Genomic DNA, 18703 nt, shown 5'->3' on the forward strand with positions numbered 1-18703 from the left:
GCAAATAGTTGAAGCGAAGCTGTGGCACAGTGGCGCATTGCGACTTCACATTTATGCTCTCCTTGTTCTAAACCTATTATTTTTCTTTTTCTTTTTTATCTATCTACCCACGCTTCTAGCAGATTACTACACGAATGTTTACCGATGTGTACTCAGATAACGTTGAAATGATAATTAAGTCAGTACCTTAAGCTATCCACAGGCGTTGATATGCATCAAAGGGGACAGTTGAAAATGTGTGCCCCGACCGGGATTCGAACCCGGGATCTCCTGCTTAAAAGGCAGACGCTCTATCCATCTGAGCCACCGAAGGCACAGATGATAGTGCGACCGCAGGGATTTATCCCTTGCACGCTTCCCCTGAGACCCACATCCCCAACTTCGTGTCCACACACTGCATTCGTAGTGCCCCTGCCCATTACACTCATTACTCGCGGCAGACAATCTTACCGAGTCCCGTAAGGGTTCGGGCAACGCGTGTGCATCCGCACAGAAGAAGGAGATAAATAGCCGAAAGAACAGATACTGTGGTATCGATAGCTACGATGCCACAACGTAGTCGCGCTCTGCTAGGTTGCCACTACCACATCGACAGACGACAGCGCCCTCTAGCCGGCGCTGTGCAGCTCTACGAGCTCCGCTCCAGATTGAGCCCATCTAATGGCGAGCAGACGACCAGGCAACACTGTTTCTATTTCATAGTGGGCGAGCCACTACAGATTTTGCCTGTGTAACTTCTGTGAGCTTGACACGTTCGGCTTCGCACCTAAGTGCTCCTCAGTGCAAAGTAATGTATTTATCTTCTTGCTAAAGTGAAGGCGATTTAAATTCACACTGCAGTACCGACAGTTCTACCTCACCTGCTCCCCCTAGCTTCCTACATTCGGCCTACCGTTCGGTTTAAAGGAGCAGAAACACGCGCCGCCTTCCACGCGGGATACAAAGGATACCATCTCCATATATCAGATAATTTTGTCCTTCTTCGACTAATAATTGCATGTCTGGTGAACGCATTTTAAAAAAGCAATACATGAATGGAAAAAAATTATTTGAAATTGTTTTCGGTGAAATTCCTGTAGTATACCTTGATACGTAATCAGGCGCAAGCGCCACTTTTCGGGAAAATGATCGGTTGTGCGGAGATTGTCGTAAAATTATTGCCAAGGCGTGAAATCATCAGCGGTGTTAATGACGTTTCCTTCGCGAGTGAGGTTCGTGCGTGCCGTGATCGTCGTGTTCGGAATGTTTCTACGATCGTTATCACCCAAGGGAATGCACCTATTATTCCTGAAGAACAAACATAAGAATAAAATATAAGAATTAATAACTCATATAAGAATGAAATATAAGAAGAGGAGAATTAAAGAAGATTGTAACACTCAAAAATAGCATACTCAAATATATTGTATAATAGACGTGCGTCGTTGTAAACCAGTTGTAACTTTACAGTTAACTTATAGCCGTTGTATTACCTAACTTGATAAGAAAATTTCGCGTAGTAACCTTCTACTGAGAAGTGTAGATAAATGGGAAAATGAATTAAACAATTATTGGGTTTCGAAAAAGGTACGCAGAAGTGAGAAACCCCGCCGCTAGCCACTATGCCAACTGTTGGGCAGAGTTTAGCGCCCGCTAAAAGCCACTACTGGCCATTAAAATTGCTACACCAAGAAGAAATGCAAATGATAAACGGGTATTCATTGGACAGATATATTATACTAGAACACATCTGACATGTGATTACATTTTCACGCAATTTGGGTGCATAGGTGCTGAGTGGCCGTAATAACGGCCTTGATAGCCTGGCCATTGAGTCAAACAGAGCTTGGATGGCGTGTACAGGTACAGCTGCCCATGCAGCTTCAACACGATACCACAGGTCATCAAGAGTAGTCACTGACGAATTGTGACGAGCCAGTTGCTCGGCCACCATTGACCAGACGTTTTCAGTTGGTGAGAGATCTGGAGAATGTGCTGGCCAGGGCAGCAGACGAACATTTTCTGAATCCAGAAAGGCCCGTACAGGACCAGAAACATGCGGTCGTGCATTATCCAGCTGAAATGTAGGGTTTCGCAGGGATCGAATGAAGGGTAGAGCCACGGGTCGTAACACATCTGAAATGTAATGGCCACTGTTCAAGTTGCCGTCAGTGCGAACAAGAGGTGACCGAGACGTGTAACCAATGGCACCCCATACCCTCACGCCGGGTGATACGCCAGTAGGGCGATGACGAATACACGCATCCAAGGTGCGTTCACCGCGATGTCGCCGAACACGGATGCGACTGTCATGATGCTGTAAACAGAACCTGGATTCATACGGAAAAATGACGTTTTGCCATTCGTGCACCCAGGTTCGTCGTTGAGTACACCATCGCAGGCGCTGCTGCCTGACATGCAGCGTCGAGAGTAACCGCAGCCGTGATCTCTGAGCTGATAGTCCGTGTTGTTGCAAACGTCGTCGAACTGTTCGTGCAGGTGGTTGTTGTCTTGCAAACGTCCCCATCTGTTGACTCAGGGATGGAGACGTGGCTGCACGATCCGTTACAGCCATACGAATAAGATGCCTGTCATCTCGACTGCTAGTGATACGAGGCCGTTGGGATCCAGCAGGGCGTTTCGTATTACCCTCCTGAACCCACCGATTCCATATTCTGCTAACATTGGTTCTCGACCAACGCGAGCAGCAATGTCGCCATACGATAAACCGCAACCGGGATAGGCTACAATCTGACATTTATCAAAGTCGGAAACCTGATGGTACGCATTTCTCCTCCTTACACGAGGCATCACAACAACGTTTCACCAGGCAACGCCGGTCAACTGCTGTTTGTGTATGAGAAATCGGTAGGAAACTTTCCTCATGTCAGCACGTTTTAGGTGTCGCCACCAGCGCCAACCTTGTGTGAATGCTCTGAAAAGGTAATCATTTGGATATCACAGCATCTTCTTCTCGTCGGTTGAATTTCGCGTCTTTAACAAGTCATGTTCGTGATGTAGCAATTTTAATGGCCAGTAGTGTAAATTACGACGAGAACTTTGACGGACGCTTACTCTGAAGAGGCCGAGTATCTACAAACGAGACACGTGTTCGCTTACTCTTGCTTTTCTTCTACGGAGTGAACTTTCTGCGAAATCGGGTTATGGCACTTGCAGTGTCCTCCTCGTTAGCAGTCGCTGTTTACACGGTAACAGAAACAGTCAACTACGAGTATCTGCGAATTACTGTGCAGAGTTATTTAATTTATGGGCGGCTAGACACTTCAACAATAACAACAAACAACAGGATTAGCGTTGCCACAACTTAACAAATAGCCTCTAATTCCCTAATGTTACATCAATGCCCGTTCCCAACTGGCCATGGTTCATTGGCTAATGGAGATGGGTGCCTTCAATAACTGCTTACACAACATTACTAATTTAAGTAATGTATTAGTAGTCGTTCACCAAAAACAACAAATCTTAATACACTTCATAAAAGATTAAATAACTGTTTTTTTTGGATAATAAATTCTCAACCAATAACAGTAGCAAACAACATCACTTCCAAATAAATACTTACAGAATGGTAATGGTAGAAAGGTACCTTTCAAAGTTCAAAATTAACTTTCATTTAACACGCAGATATAAAAACATATACAAAACTCACTGTTAGCAGATATGGTAAATTCCAGTATTTATAACCCGATGAACTAGAGCGCAGAACTGAATTTCAAATCTGTCCAATGAGTAATCCTGATAACAAAATTATGTTCACAAATAAGAAATATAATAATTTTATAACAACGCCCATCCGGCATTGGCCACACCTTTACACATCCGTCGCTGACAGTTACTGCTCAATCTCCTCACAGTTAAGCAAACTAACACCGCAGAAGTCACTGAAGCTTAATACACGTACCGTATTCCACTGCTTTCCTCTCCAATATCATGATGTCCCTATTGTGGGCGAACATGCTACAGCACAGCGTGTTCAGGTTGGTTCAAATGGCTCTGAGCACTATGGGACTCAACTGCTGAGGTGATTAGTCCCCTAGAACTTAGAACTACTTAAACCTAACTAACCTAAGGACATCACACACAACCATGCCCGGGGCAGGATTCGAACCTGCGACCGTAGCGGTCGCGCGGTTCAAGACTGAAGCGCCTAGAACCACTCGGACACAACGGCCGGCGTTCAGGTTAGGCCCGCGCCGTCTTGTTTATCTGCCGTGGCAAAACACCCACAAACGACATCGGCCGCAGCTCGCCGTAAACTGCTTCCATACAATTGCAGAGCCCACGGCTTATCGTTCCACAGTAGTGTTAAATTCCCAAGCTTCTCGGTTTCACCACCAGTTCATTACCACAGAGTGCCAAAATTATTAAATGCACAGTTCGGAGCATCCGTACCCCATCATTCTGCCGTTCTGTCCTCCTCGCTCGGTACTGTCCAATCCTCCACTCCTCGTCGCCAGAGGACCGCTCGCCGCCAACTCGGCGCCCCGGTATCTCTTTCGAGGCCAATATCGACCTTAACACTCGAGGCCGGAACACAAACGTACCGAAAATCGATACATTACTTTCAATGATAGTGACAATATCGTAGCCTCCCAAGACACAGGAAAGCTACTTGGATTTCATTGTATTAGGTATAAGGAGTGATCTTCACGAAGTAGATGAAGTTAAGGGATTCTGCTACTTAGGCAGTAAAATAACCAATGATGGACGGGGCAAGCAGGACATCAGAAGCATACTAGCACTGGCAAGGAGAGCATTCCTGGCCAAGAGAAGTCTATAGTATTAGACATAGGCCTTAATTTGAGGAAAGCATTTCTGAGACTGTACGTTTGGAACACAGTGGTAATGAAACATGGACTGTGGGGAAACCGGAATAGAAAATAATTGAAGCATTTGAGAGGTGGTGATACAAAAGAATGCTGAAAATTAGGTGGAGCGATAACATAAGGAATGAGGAGGTTCTGCGCAGAATCGGAAAGGAGTTTGTGGAAAACACTGACAAGAAGAAAGGACAGTTGGGTAGGATGTTTGTGAAGACACCAGGGAATAACTTTGATCTTACTAGAGGGAGATGTAGAGGGTAAAAACTGTAGAGGAAACAGAGACTTTAATACATCCAACAAATAATTTAGGACGCAGGTTGCAAGTGCTTCTCTGAGATGAAAGGGTTGACACAGGAAAGGAATTCGTAGTGGGCCACATCAAATCAGTCAGAACACTGATGCGAAAAAAAAGTGAAGGATATGCGTCAAACTATTGCCAAAATTAAACGAAGTTTTATGTCGTCACTCCTAACAAATACTATTAGTTATTTCTCACTGTGTTGCTACAGGTTTGTTTTAGTGCCACCCTGTCAAGCAGTTTTTAATAGTTTCTAACTAGCGTACAAACTACCACTCCTTATGGTGAACTATAGTAGAAATACGTTTTCTGCTCCCGTGGATGTTTGGACTCGACTCTTAGTGACATTTTGTGACAACATCCGAACATGAACCTACATAAAAGTCAATGTGCCTCACAGAAATTTCTGATCTACCATTGACGACGTGTACTGCACTTATACAGTAAAGATATTTGTGTTCTGCTTCCAAAGGTAAAAAGAAAGTGGCGAAGCTTCAGTGTATGATTTGGGGCATTACTGGAGGCACTATTGTTCGATTACACTTCTGGCAAGAAACCATTGACAAGTAAACGGAAACGTTATCATCCCGGAAATTCCTTGAAATAATTGTGCAGACCGACCTAAAGTGGATTAATTACCAGAAACTAATTGTAGGTAAAGCAGATTCCAGTATGAAATTGCCTGGAAGGATCTTAAGCAAACCTAATTTTTCAGCGAAAGAAGAGGCTTACGAAACAGTCGTTCGACCGATTTTTGAATATTCCTCGTCGGACTCTTACAACAAGGACCGGTGCGATTCGTTACTTATTCGTTAAGTAACCGCGACAAAATTACGAAGTTGCTCAAGGAACTGTAACGATGATGACGAAGTCCCATACTCCGAGGAGCGTAGGGGACGATGCGGGAGACCCGCACCGCTGTACTAGCCAAGGTCCTAGTGGGGGTGGTTTGCCATTGGCTTCCCCCGACCGTAATGGGGATGAATGATGATAATGAAGACGACACAACAACAACCAGTCATCTCGAGGCAGGGAAAAGCCCTGACCCCGGCGGGACAATTTGCGCGGGAAGCGAGAACGCTACCACAAGACCACGAGCTGCGGACAGAAACTGTAGTGTGTAATATTTCTGGCTTATTCAGCCATCATATTAGGCTCCAGGAAGCTATTCCCAGGGCAGTGGAGATGCTAGAAGCATACAGATGACGCAATGTGGGATGAGGTACCTGTGACAGATGTTAGGTTCGGCACCATTCCCGTGAGAAAGACCGCCTGCATGATGCTGCTGCTCTGTGATTGGCTGCTGTGTTCGGCGGGAGGGAGCCAAAACGTTAAACTTTAGTTGCTATTATTAATTAAACCTCTCATCCAAATTACTTCATTTTTTAAAATAAACATCTCTCAACAGCCAGCTATCAATCAGTCATTTCAAAATTATTAAAATCAAAGTATTACTAAAATAAAAGCCTGACGATGTTACTGCCGATGCACCTCGGTGGCGTTCGGGTCACTCCTTGCTGGCTTGGCGCGCGAAGTGTCTCGGGCAGTCCGGCTCTCCAGTTCTGACGGTTTCAGTAGACAGACACGTTGTCTGTAGCAGGATGTATTTCATCTTATTTTAGCCAGATATAATGACTGTGGAAAGATGTTCAATACGTTGTGATCAAGAATCGTTTATCGTGTCTATATCAATAAAAACGCGAGTGGCATCCCAAATGAGTTATAGTTTATTCGTAGCAGCAGTTCCTTGCGAAGTGAATTTCAGCCTCAAGAAAAAGAATCCACGACCTGCGTGCTGTTTTCTGCGCTGGGGACATCATCATCATGAAGACAGCAGGTTAGTGAACTGTACAAAACTTATGTATTCCACACAGGGCAGTGGAAACAACTAGGCGCCTCACGTGTTCTGCATGCACAGTACAAATGTGTTCAGTGACACGTCATCTCCAGTAACGCAGATGAGGTTAAGAGGGATGAAAGTATTGACACTGTCTCACTTTTATTCCTTTTTCTTGCCGTAATTGGCATACGCTAAAACAGTAGCGTTGTGCATGACGGAGAGGTATAATCTTTAAATTCCGAGTACGTATGTTGCGAGAATATAACATCCTTCCACAGATATAACACCAAATGAAATTGACTAGAAAGTCAGACTTTATTCATATGGGGCTCATCGACAGCCAGTCTCCCACACAGTATTTGCGAATGGGATGGGGAAGAGTAGAAAATGATAGTGACTAAAAGTACCCTCTGCCAAACGCCGCTAGGTGGCTTATGTTGTGTAGATATTCATGCAAATGCAGATTAAGTTTCATGAGACTCTTTTGATAACATGTTTGGATTTTCCGTTGTTAATAAATATCAGTTGTTTACTCTGCGAATGACCACAAGAGGATATGTAAACGTGAGAGAAATAACAGTTTGGAGCAGGAAAAAAAAAGAAAGAAAAATGGGTAGGGGGCAGGTGGGAGGGGAGGGAGACGTGAAACGACACCACAGAATTGTTGACGCTCTGCCAATACTGTCAGATCGGACGGGGCTAATTTGTAAATGTGAGTTACCGCGCTTTCCGTTCCTATCTCTGCCTTGATTAGAAGCGGGCGATGGATGGCGGGGGGGGGGGGGGGGGGGGGGGGGCGGTGGGATGGACGCCGCCTACAAATGGCAGGCAAAAAAAAAATCGTGGACGGCTTCTGTGTTGATCGCGAAACGGGTGACTACGCATGCGCGAGACATCTGACAGCTGTCCGGGGCACTCAGCAGCTGCGCGAAATAGGCGTTAGAAAAAAGAAAAAAAACATGATTCCAAGTAAACACAGAAGTTTCCACAAACTAATTGAAAAAATCGTAAATACAATCTTAATTCAAAAAGTTATCTCACATACTCATGTGAAAGAGGATTTGAAATAGAGGAACCGCAAATAGTAATAATCATCATCATCATGGTTCAGGAGGTAGATCCTTTGTTCATCGTAAACTAAATTTTTCCATAATAAATGCTGGCTCTGATACAGTATCACATTCAATTTTGAGCTTCTACATGAAATGCTTCTCTGTCCGTATCGAATTACTTAACTTCGTTCACCAGCTTTCGTCGAGTAACTTGAAACACTGCCTTAAAAAAATTTTGTAAATAACAGTGCTGGTAAACCTCTACGTTATTTGATTTTCAAACAGCTGAGCATAACTGAACGTACTCAAACATTTCTCTCTTTACTACTCTGATTTTATTTTTATTTATTTTTTGTAATTACGCAACGCAATCTGACTTTCAATAATCCCTGCAAAAGAATGGCCCTGACTAACGATAACCTATACCTTTCATGAACCACTTATCTCACAAAAATCTTCGTTACTCATACTACTGCAATACAGCGAGCGCCAATACTGCCAACTAAATGAAAGATTCTAACTACTGAAGGTACTAACTACTGATAGGCATAGTTAGCAAATTAAAGATTTTGATAGAGACGAAACAATGTATTTACCTTAATAATGTTCAAAAGTCATCATATATATCTATCAATTAATGATAACCATCTTTACTAATTTCCTTTTTCTGGCGGACACACGTCCAGATCGTCCGCTCTCAAAACTCTGCCATCTCTCTCCCCACATCCACCACTGCTGGCGGCTCACCTCCAACTGCGGAACGGTACGCGCTGTTCACATCCAACTGCCCAACACTACAATAGCAAAATATTCCAACAATGCAAACCAGTCACAGACTGCACACCGCACAGTCAGTGATTTTCATACAGAGCGCTACGTGGTGTTATCAACATAAAAACCTAAACAGCCCACTTACAAACTCAAGTCTTCGCATTTGGCTTCTTTTTCAAGAATCGGAAGTCAGAACCATCTCTTATTCGCAGGGACATAATATGTTTTATCGAGAATATCTTCCACTAAAAAATGGTTCAAATGGCTCTGAGCACTATGGGACTCAACTTCTGAGGTCATTAGTCCCCTAGAACTTAGAACTAGTTAAATCTAACTAACCTAAGGACATCACACACGTCCATGCCCGAGGCAGGATTCGAACCTGCGGCCGTAGCTGTCTCGCGGCTCCAAACTGCAGCGCCTAGAACAGCACGGCCACTTCGGCCGGCAGCTTCCACTAAATGAAGTAACAGGTACTGTAGGTTTGAAACCCTGGTCCGATGGAACAGGGGGCCTGACGGCCCTAAACAGATCAGATTAAACTAAATAAATAACAAATAATCTCGCAACGCCTGATATGATAGCTCTGCTCAGCCCAATGATTCCCAGTCGCACAGAGCACAGTGGCAAAGCAACGGCGCGAGTTGAGAATTTGTGTCATGCCAGGACTAGAACCCGGATACTCCGCTTCTCTAGACCGGGTGCCTTACACGCTTTCCGTCATATCAAAATTTCCAACTTCCGCCTCGCCACACTCCAACGACCCCCGCCCATTAGTCTCGGACTCGTCTGATTCCCGTAGGAGTTTGAACGATAGTTGTGCATCCGCATTGAAATTTTCATCGGACAGCCGTCGCGGCCAGATAATTATAAATGCGCGTGGCGTCTGTTGTGTCGGACATTTTTAATAGCACAGCCACTATCGCAGATTACCTAGATAAGCCTCAAAAAGTACTGCTATAACTGGAAAATAGTCCACTTGTTGAGCATCTGCGATCGTTTGGTAAACAGATGATGTGGCAACACGATGGAGCACCGCCGGAGTATGGAGTTATTGTAAATGAAAACTTTGATGAACGAATTGGACAAGGGGCACTACTGGATGACCTCCACGATCCCTAGATGTCACACCCATGGATTTCTCAGTCTAGGGTATACTAAAAAATGATGTTTACTCCGTCAAGATTCATGAAGCTGTGCGCTTGAAGGAAGGAATCCGTTCAGAATTTGTAAATCACTGTTAGAAATATGCAAGTTTGCTTCGAAGAGCATGGAAACCATTTTGAGAATCTCTTAGGTTCATTGAACTTTGGATGTATTTCCGTGTTGATAACAAAATTTGTATTTCCATTTGTTCATTGTTATTGCAACAAACGCGTTTTTGGCAACTTGCTTTTGGCCCACGCTTTATTTTAATCATTTTTAGACAGTTAAGCTCATCATCCCACGTCATGCATTAAATTACGAAAATGTAGAAATTAAAACTTCGAGTAAACATATTTCAAAAAATGGTTCAAATGGCTCTGAGCACTGTGGGACTTAACATCTGAGGTCATCAGTCCCCTAGAACTTAGAACTGCTTAAACCTAACTAACCTAAGGACATCACACACATCCATGCCCGAGGCAGGATTGGAACCTGTGACCGCAGCGGTCGCGCGGTTCCGGAATGAAGCGCCTAGAACCACTCGTCCACTGTGGCCGCCAGACGTATTTCACTTCAGTCTAATTTTTCATTTTAACGTCCATTCAATGGAGATGGTATGACACACGTGTATGCGTATCTCCAGATCTTCTAGTCTCATGCTATGTAATTTAGTCGCTGATAAAGTGCTGGACTTATAGCAATTGCGTAATGGGGTCTCCGTTGCATATGATTATTTTTATGTGAAGCCCACCAATTCAGTCCCAGGCCGACATCTTTTCATCTCGCCATTCCATTGTCTTTAATACGAGGGCTATTCGGAAAGTAAGGAACGATAGGTCGCGAAATGGAAACCACAGTCAAAATCAAAACTTTTATTTACAACGGTTAGCTACAACTTTCAGCTACTTATCTCCATAGTCGCCGATCCGACTTAGGCGTAGCATTGTACCAACTTTCCAATACCCTCGTGATAGAAGGCAGCCGCCAGTGCTTTTTGCCAGTTCTCTACGCTGGCCTACAGCTCGTTGTCTGTGCCAAAATGTTGTCTTCATAGCCAGCGGTTCATGTGAGCAGAGATGAAACTCAGAGGGAGACAATTACGGGCTGTATTCAGGGTCATCAAACATTTACAACTGAAAACGATGCAGGAGCATCTTCATTGCCCCTGCAGAATGCGGCTGAGAATTGTCTTGAAGAAGAAAACGCATGACAGTTATGTAACGTTGGCTGCATAGCTTCAGGGGAAATTTCTCACCAGGCCCTCTTACTTGGCGGGAGACACTACCGTTTTAGGTATATTTATGTGCTCCCTGTGTGCTCAGAACTAAAAAGAACGACGTAATGCGATCGACGGGCATACTAGAGACACTGCCCAACACACCTGTGCAAAACTTCATCAGATTTTCACTGTGGTTTCCATTTAGCGACCGATCGTTCCTTACTTTCCGAATAGCCCTCGTAATACCGGAAGATAGTTACAAAAGTTTCAAGGAATGGAAAAAAATTCAAGCAAGCATTACACCGCGTCACTTCGGAACTGAAATTAAAAATAAAAACAGGTGTTTCAACGTCTTTGCGGCGACTCTATACAAGGCAATCAAACTACTGAGTAATGGAGATGGCTTTTCCTACACCGATACGGTCCTAAAATGGGAGATGTAAGGAGAGACCACTAAGCGAATATCCCTTAACCCAGAACCCAGTTCCAAAAATTTTAGTTATCAGTTGTTGAGTAATTATTGAGCGAATTTAAAAACTTAAAATAATGTCATTAAGAGGTATAATGTTACGTTAAAGTTTAACGTAATAAGACAAGTATTGCAGTTAGAAACTGTGTATTTTTGTCTTGACGAAGTGCAACTGACGGCGCGTAAATACTCGGATTTTACACGTCCAGTATTTGAGAATGAGAGAACTTAGCGACTTCTTACAGACTTTACACGCAGGCTACTGGCCATTAAAATTGCTACACCACGAAGATGACGTGCTGCAGACGCGAAATTTTACCGACAGGAAGAAGATGCTGTGATATGCGAATGATTAGCTTTTCAGAGCATTCACACAAGGTTGACGCCGGTGGCGACACCTAAAACGTGCTGACATGAGTAAAGTTTCCAACCGATTTCTCATACACAAACAGCAATTGACCGGCGTTGGTTCTATGAAACGTCCCCTTTTTAAAACAATTATACACGACTGTGCTTAAACTGACACACAATATTTTTGGCGCAACGCAATCTGACTTTCAAAATTCCCTACAAAAGAATGGCCCTGACTAACATTAAACTATACGTTTCACAAATCACTTACCTCACAAAAATCTTGGTTACTCAAACTACTGCAATACAGCGAGCGCCACTACTGCCAGCTAAATAAAAGATTCAAACTACGGAAGGCACTAGCTACTGATAGGGATAGTTAGCAAATGAAAGATATTAATAGAGAACAAACAATGTATTTACCTTAATGGTCATAATGTATATAGCAGTTCATGACAAATTACAAAACTCCGCCATCTCTCTCCCCACATCCACCACTGCTGGCGGCTCACCTCCAACTGCGCAACGCTACGCGCTGTTCACAGCCAGCTGCTTAACACTACAATGGCAGACAACAATGCAAACTAGCCACAGACTGCACACAGCACAGCCAGTGATTTTTATACAGAGGTGGCGTTACCAATAAAAAAACCTAAACAGCCTACTTACAGTTGTTGTGATGCTTCGTGTAAGGAGGAGAAATGCGTACCATCACGTTTCCGACTTTGATAAAAGCGGATTGTAGCCTATCGCGATTGCGGTTTATCGTATCGCGTCATTGCTGCTCGCGTTGGTCGAGATCCAATGACTGTTAGCAGAATAGGCAATCGGTGGGTTCAGGAGGGTAATACGGAACGCCGTGCTGGATCCCAACGGCCTCGTATCACTAGCAGTCGAGATGACAGGCATCTTATCCGCATGGCTATAATGGATCATGCAGCCACGTCTCGATCCCTGAGTCAACAGATGGGGACGTCGGCAAGACAACAACCATCTACACGAACAGTTGGACGACGTTTGCAGCAGCATGGAATATCAGCTCGGAAACCATGGCTACAGTTACCCTTGACGCTGCATCACAGACAGGAGCGCCTGCGACGGTGTACTCAACGACGAAACTGAGTGCACGAATGGCAAAACGTCATCTTTTTGGATGAATCCAGGTTCTGTTTACAGAATCATGACGGTCGCATCCGTGTTCGGCGACATCGCGGTGAACGCACATTGGAAGCGTGTATTCGTCATCGCCATACTGGCGTATCACCCGACGTGATGGTATGGGGTGCCATTTGTTACAGGTCTCGGTCACCTCTTGTTCGCATTGACGGCGCTTTGAACAGTGGAGGTTACATTTCACATGTGTTACGACACGTGGCTCTACCCTTCATTCGATCCCTGCGAAATTCTACATTTCAGCAGGATAATGCACGACCCATGTTGCAGGTCCTGTGCGGGCCTTTCTGGATACAAAAAATGTTCGACTGCTGCCCTGGCCAGCACATTCTCCAGATCTCTCACCAATTGAAAATGTCTGGTCAATGGTGGCCGAGCAACTAGCTCGTCACGATACACCAGCCACTACTCTTGATGAACTGTGGTATCTTGTTGAAGGTGCATGGGCAGCTGTACCTGTACACGCCATCCAAGCTCTGTTTGACTCAATGCCCAGGCGTATCAACGCCGTTATTACGGCCAGAGGTGGTTGTTCTGGGTACTGATTTCTCAGGATCTATGCACCCAAATTGCGTGAAAATGTAATCACATGTCAGTTCTAGTATAATATATTTGTCCAATGAATACCCGTTTATCATCTGCATTCCTTCTTGGTGTTGCAATTTTAATGGCCAGTAGTGTATTTTCAAACCTTAACGAAACATTCTATCGCTGAGAAATCTCACAAAATGATGAAAAGAAGTATTTACTACATTTTCTTTTTTCATGTAATAGAACTTCGACGTTAGGCATGATGATGTGATTTATTACTTCTTTACTATTAAAACTAGTTTCAATACACTTTGCAGACAGTATCGGCATGTGTCACTGAATGTGATAAGACGACATAAACATTGAGAATTACGAAAACCTAGGTTTTACTTAAAACAGAGCGCAAATTATCCAGACTGCACTCATCGAGTTTTTCATAGTGAGAAGACTTGCCGATTTTGAACAAATTTTAAGTGCGATTTCAAACTGTTGCAAAACTTTTTCTCGCTTACATGCTTAACGCTAAACTTTTAATACAGTAAATCATTTGTAAAGTAGTCAGACGCTTGAAGCTGTTTTATACCAAGGAGTTCTATTCTTTAAAGAATCGGGCATTTACTGTACCATTCTGTTTCGGTTTTCAGCTGACAGTCGATATATACAGGCCGAAGATTTGGTGTTACCTGCTAGAGCAGCACAGTACAACCACCTCTCCACAGGCGTCATAGTTTCGAAGTGCCCAATGACGTACTAATGTACCGGCAAAAACAGAAAGAACGGTATGTGGGGAAGACGTATCGCAGCAACTTAGTCACGCTGAAGAGGACTGCTGCAAAGGCGGTAGAAACGGCAGTTTTAACAGCGAATTTTAGTTTGAAAATGACGCGGTTTAATCCCCAAAAAGATTTTATTCGGAGCGACACTGCCCTGGAAATTTGGATGTGTTTCTGCTTACTTAGAGGAATGGTTTTGGTGAGTTCCATGTGTGCGAATTGGTAGGCTTGCTACCAATAGTAGTGAATGGTTTTTGTGAGTTCCACAAAGGTCATCCTTCGCAGCTATGCACGTTTCCAGGACGTTGCTACCCATCCGACGGCCTAGCGACCGCAATAAATAAAGTCCGGTAACTTTCGCAGCGCAATATCACAGAAGACCACAAATTCCGATAAAAGCATTACAGTGTTTGCCGCGTTCACGCCCTGGGCCATCAGGCACGCCCCCGCCCCTCCCTGCTACCCCTTTTACCCCCCCCCACGTCCACCCCCCCCCCCCCCCCCACACACACACACACACACACCCCGCCCTCTCTCCGCGCCCCACGGCCACAGTGGCAGCAGCAGCTATCCCCTTCGGAAATCGACTGCGCTACATAAAATTCGCATTAGCGGTCGCGCGAAATCTGCCCGCCTTCATAAATTCGCCGTCCGCTCGGCGCTGGGACCCTCAGATGTGGCCACACGGCCGTGTCATTGTGGCCGTCCCACCATGGGGTAACTCAGGGATTTCCATACTGCATACTCACTAATGCAGAATCAGCGATTTTCCCTTAAAAACCTTGAAATCAGTGTACCAAAGGGTACAGATAGTATTCATCCAAGAGTCAAGTAAAAATTTTTATAAAAATGCGAGGGTGATTCATATGAAAACGTTAAACGGGGTGATTTCGGACGGTTTTGTCGTTATTTTGATTGTAACCTTCGTATATATTGTTAGATTAAATTGATTGTTATGGAAATGGTAGGGTATATGTGTAACGAATAAAATATCCCATAACCAGAAAGTGTATGTGTAGGTACATTTATCTGAGGCAGTTAAAGTGTCCGAAGTCATGCATTGGGGTGATTTCGGACACGTGTGTTTTTTAAATCTCTGTCGGAAGTTACAGTATATAGAGGGCGAATTCGGACAATTACTGCCTTTTTTTTAATTTCTACATGCGTTTTATTTGATTTTGGTGACATTTTACACATGGTGGGAGAGTTCCCAGCTTTGGCTTGATATTGGAGAAAACCATCTTAACAGTCTCTTTGTTCACTTCTGCACGAGCTCGTTTAATATTTTCGCTTAAGCGAACGGAAAGATCTCCTGACTGTCGTTTGTGGAATAAATGCACCCCTTCTTGTCCTGGCAGATTATTACGAAATTTCTTCCCTTTTCTGCCAGATTAATCAAGGTAGCCTTTAAATAAATATCCAATTTATTGAAGGAAAATCCCCGATGTGCAGCCCTAGAGATACCTTGCATCAACATTTCGTCTTCTTCTTTATTTAGCACTGGCCGTCCTCCCCTTTTTTTCGGATGTGCTTCCTGCACTTTATTTTGTAGGGTTGATTTATTTATTTTTTTTTTTTTTGTTTTAGGGCGCAAAACTGCTATGGTCATTAGCGCCCGGTCCGTGACTTAGGAAACAGTAAAAAACCGAAATTGAAAACCAGCAGCAACGGGAACGAAAGTCATAAAATTGGAGAAACTAAGAGCAGAAGGAAGGCTTAAAAATCCACTACAGAAAGGGGTTGGTTGTCCCCAAAAAAAGCTTCAAATGACTGACGTCATTTCACTGGCACTAATAAACTTGAGAACGCGGTCAGCTGAGCGTGTGTCATCTGCTAAAATCGACGATAGATCAGGCGATAGCTGTAGACGGGAGCGTAATGGATTAAAATAGGGGCACTCAATTAAAAGGTGTCTTACCGTCACCAGCTGAGAGCAGTGTGGACAGAGTGGGGGAGGATCGCCGCTTAAAAGATGTCGATGGCTAAAAAGACAGTGCCCTATCCGGAGTCTAGTTAAAATTACCTCCTCCCGACGACGCGTTCGGGAGGAATAGGTCCAAGCACAAGGAAGAGCTTTCACGTCCCGCAATTTATTATGGGTAAGTGTCGACCAATGCGTGTGCCATAAATGAGCAACACGTCGACATAAAACGCTCCGTAGATCGGCGAAGGGAATCGATTGAATAGCTGGCCGAGGAAGAGAGACTGCAGCCTTGGCTGCAATATCGGCCGCCTCATTTCCACAGATACCAACGTGTCCCGGGAGCCAGAGGAACGCCACCGAGGCGCCCCCCAGGTGGAGCAAGCGCAGACAGTCCTGAATCCGGTGGACCAGAGGGTGCACGGGATAAAGAGCTTTGAGACTGAGGAGAGAGCTGAGAGAATCTGAGCAGATAACGTACTGTATCCGCTGATGGCGGCGGATGTAGTGGACAGCCTGGAGAACAGCGTAAAGCTCCGCTGTATTATCCGAACACTGGTCGGGAAACCGAAAGTGATTTGGGGTGTCGCCAACAATGTAGGCACTCCCTACACCTAACGATGTTTTCGAGCCGTCGGTGTAAATAAATGCGGCGGCCGTCATTTGTGCACATAGAGCAGCAAATGCCCGACGATAAACAAGTGAAGGGATACCATCCCTGGGAAATCGACTAAGGTCACGGAGCAGGCAGATCCGGGGACGCAGCCAAGGCGGTGCTGTACCCCAAGTTGTCAAGAAGGTTTTAGGAAAGCGGAAGGAAAGAGAATGGAGCAGTTGACGGAAGCGGACTCCCGGTGGTAGTAGGGAGGAGGGGCGGCCTGCATACCCTACATCAAAGGAGGCGTCGAAAAAAAGGTCATGGGCTGGATTAGCAGGCATGGAAGACAGATGGCTAGCATAACGACTCAGAAGGACTGCTCGCCGATTGGACAGCGGAGGTTCAGCAGTCTCAGCATAAAAGCTTTCCACAGGGCTGGTGTAAAAAGCTCCAGACACTAAACGTAATCCACGGTGGTGGATAGAGTCCAGGCGCCGAAGAATAGACGGCCGAGCAGAGGAGTAGACTATGCTTCCATAGTCCAATTTCGAGCGCACTAAGGCGCGATAGAGGCGGAGAAGGACCACTCGGTCCGCTCCCCAGGAGGTACCATTCAGGACACGGAGGGTGTTAAGGGATCGCAGACAGCGAGCCGAAAGATAGGAAACGTGGGAGGACCAGCACAGTTTTCTGTCAAACATAAGACCCAAGAATTTAGCGATGTTTGAAAACGGAAGGTTGACAGGACCTAGATGTAAGGAGGGCGGAAGAAACTCCTTACGTCGCCAAAAATTAACACAAACGGTCTTACTGGGAGAAAAACGGAAGCCGGTTTCGATGCTCCAAGAGTGGAGGCGATCGAGACATCCTTGAAGACGTCGTTCAAGAAGGCTGGTCCGTTGAGAGCTGTAGTAGATCGCAAAATCGTCCACAAAGAGGGAGCCCGAGACATCAGGAAGGAGACAATCCATAATTGGATTGATGGCAATGGCAAACAGTACAACACTCAGCACAGAGCCCTGGGGTACCCCGTTTTCTTGGGAGAAAGTAGTGTTCACCCGCACCCTAAATGTGCGCTCTGCCATAAATTCGCGAAGAAAAAGGGGCAGCCGACCTCGAAAGCCCCAAGAGAACAGTGTGCGGAGGATGCCTGTCCTCCAACAGGTATCGTATGCTCTCTCCAGATCAAAAAATATTGCTACCGTTTGGCGTTTCCGGAGAAAATTGTTCATGATATAAGTGGAGAGAGCAACAAGATGGTCAACTGCAGAACGATGCTTTCGGAATCCGCATTGGGCAGGTGTTGAAAGACTGCGGGATTCCAGCCACCAAGCTAAACGGTAATTCACCATACGCTCCAAAACCTTACACACACTACTCGTGAGAGAAATGGGGTGATAGCTAGAGGGGAGATGTTTGTCCTTTCCAGGTTTCGGAACAGGAACGACGATAGCTTCCCGCCATCGTCTGGGAAAAGTACTGTCGGTCCAAATTCGATTATAAAGGCGAAGGAGGTAACGCAGACTATGGGTTGATAAATGCAGCAACATTTGGACGTGGATACAATCCGGTCCTGGGGCGGAGGAGCGAGAAGAAGAGAGTGCATATTGGAGTTCCCGCATGGAGAAAACAGTATTGTAGCTTTCGCGATTATGAGAGGAGAAAGCAAGAGGGCGCACTTCCGCTGCACGTTTCTTCGGGAGAAACGCTGGCGGGTAATTTGAAGAGCTCGAAATCC

The 18703-nt window shown here is 45.0% G+C and overlaps 1 non-coding gene across 1 annotated transcript; it reads right to left on the bottom strand.

Moving 5' to 3' along the window:
• Positions 1-239: 239 nt before the first annotated feature.
• On the bottom strand, positions 240-314 carry Trnak-uuu. Its single transcript has one exon. It is a non-coding gene; the product is annotated as a tRNA-Lys (tRNA).
• Positions 315-18703: the final 18389 nt, after the last annotated feature.

This window comes from Schistocerca piceifrons, chromosome 10, assembly GCF_021461385.2.
Source record: "Schistocerca piceifrons isolate TAMUIC-IGC-003096 chromosome 10, iqSchPice1.1, whole genome shotgun sequence".
Lineage (NCBI taxonomy): Eukaryota > Metazoa > Arthropoda > Insecta > Orthoptera > Acrididae > Schistocerca > Schistocerca piceifrons.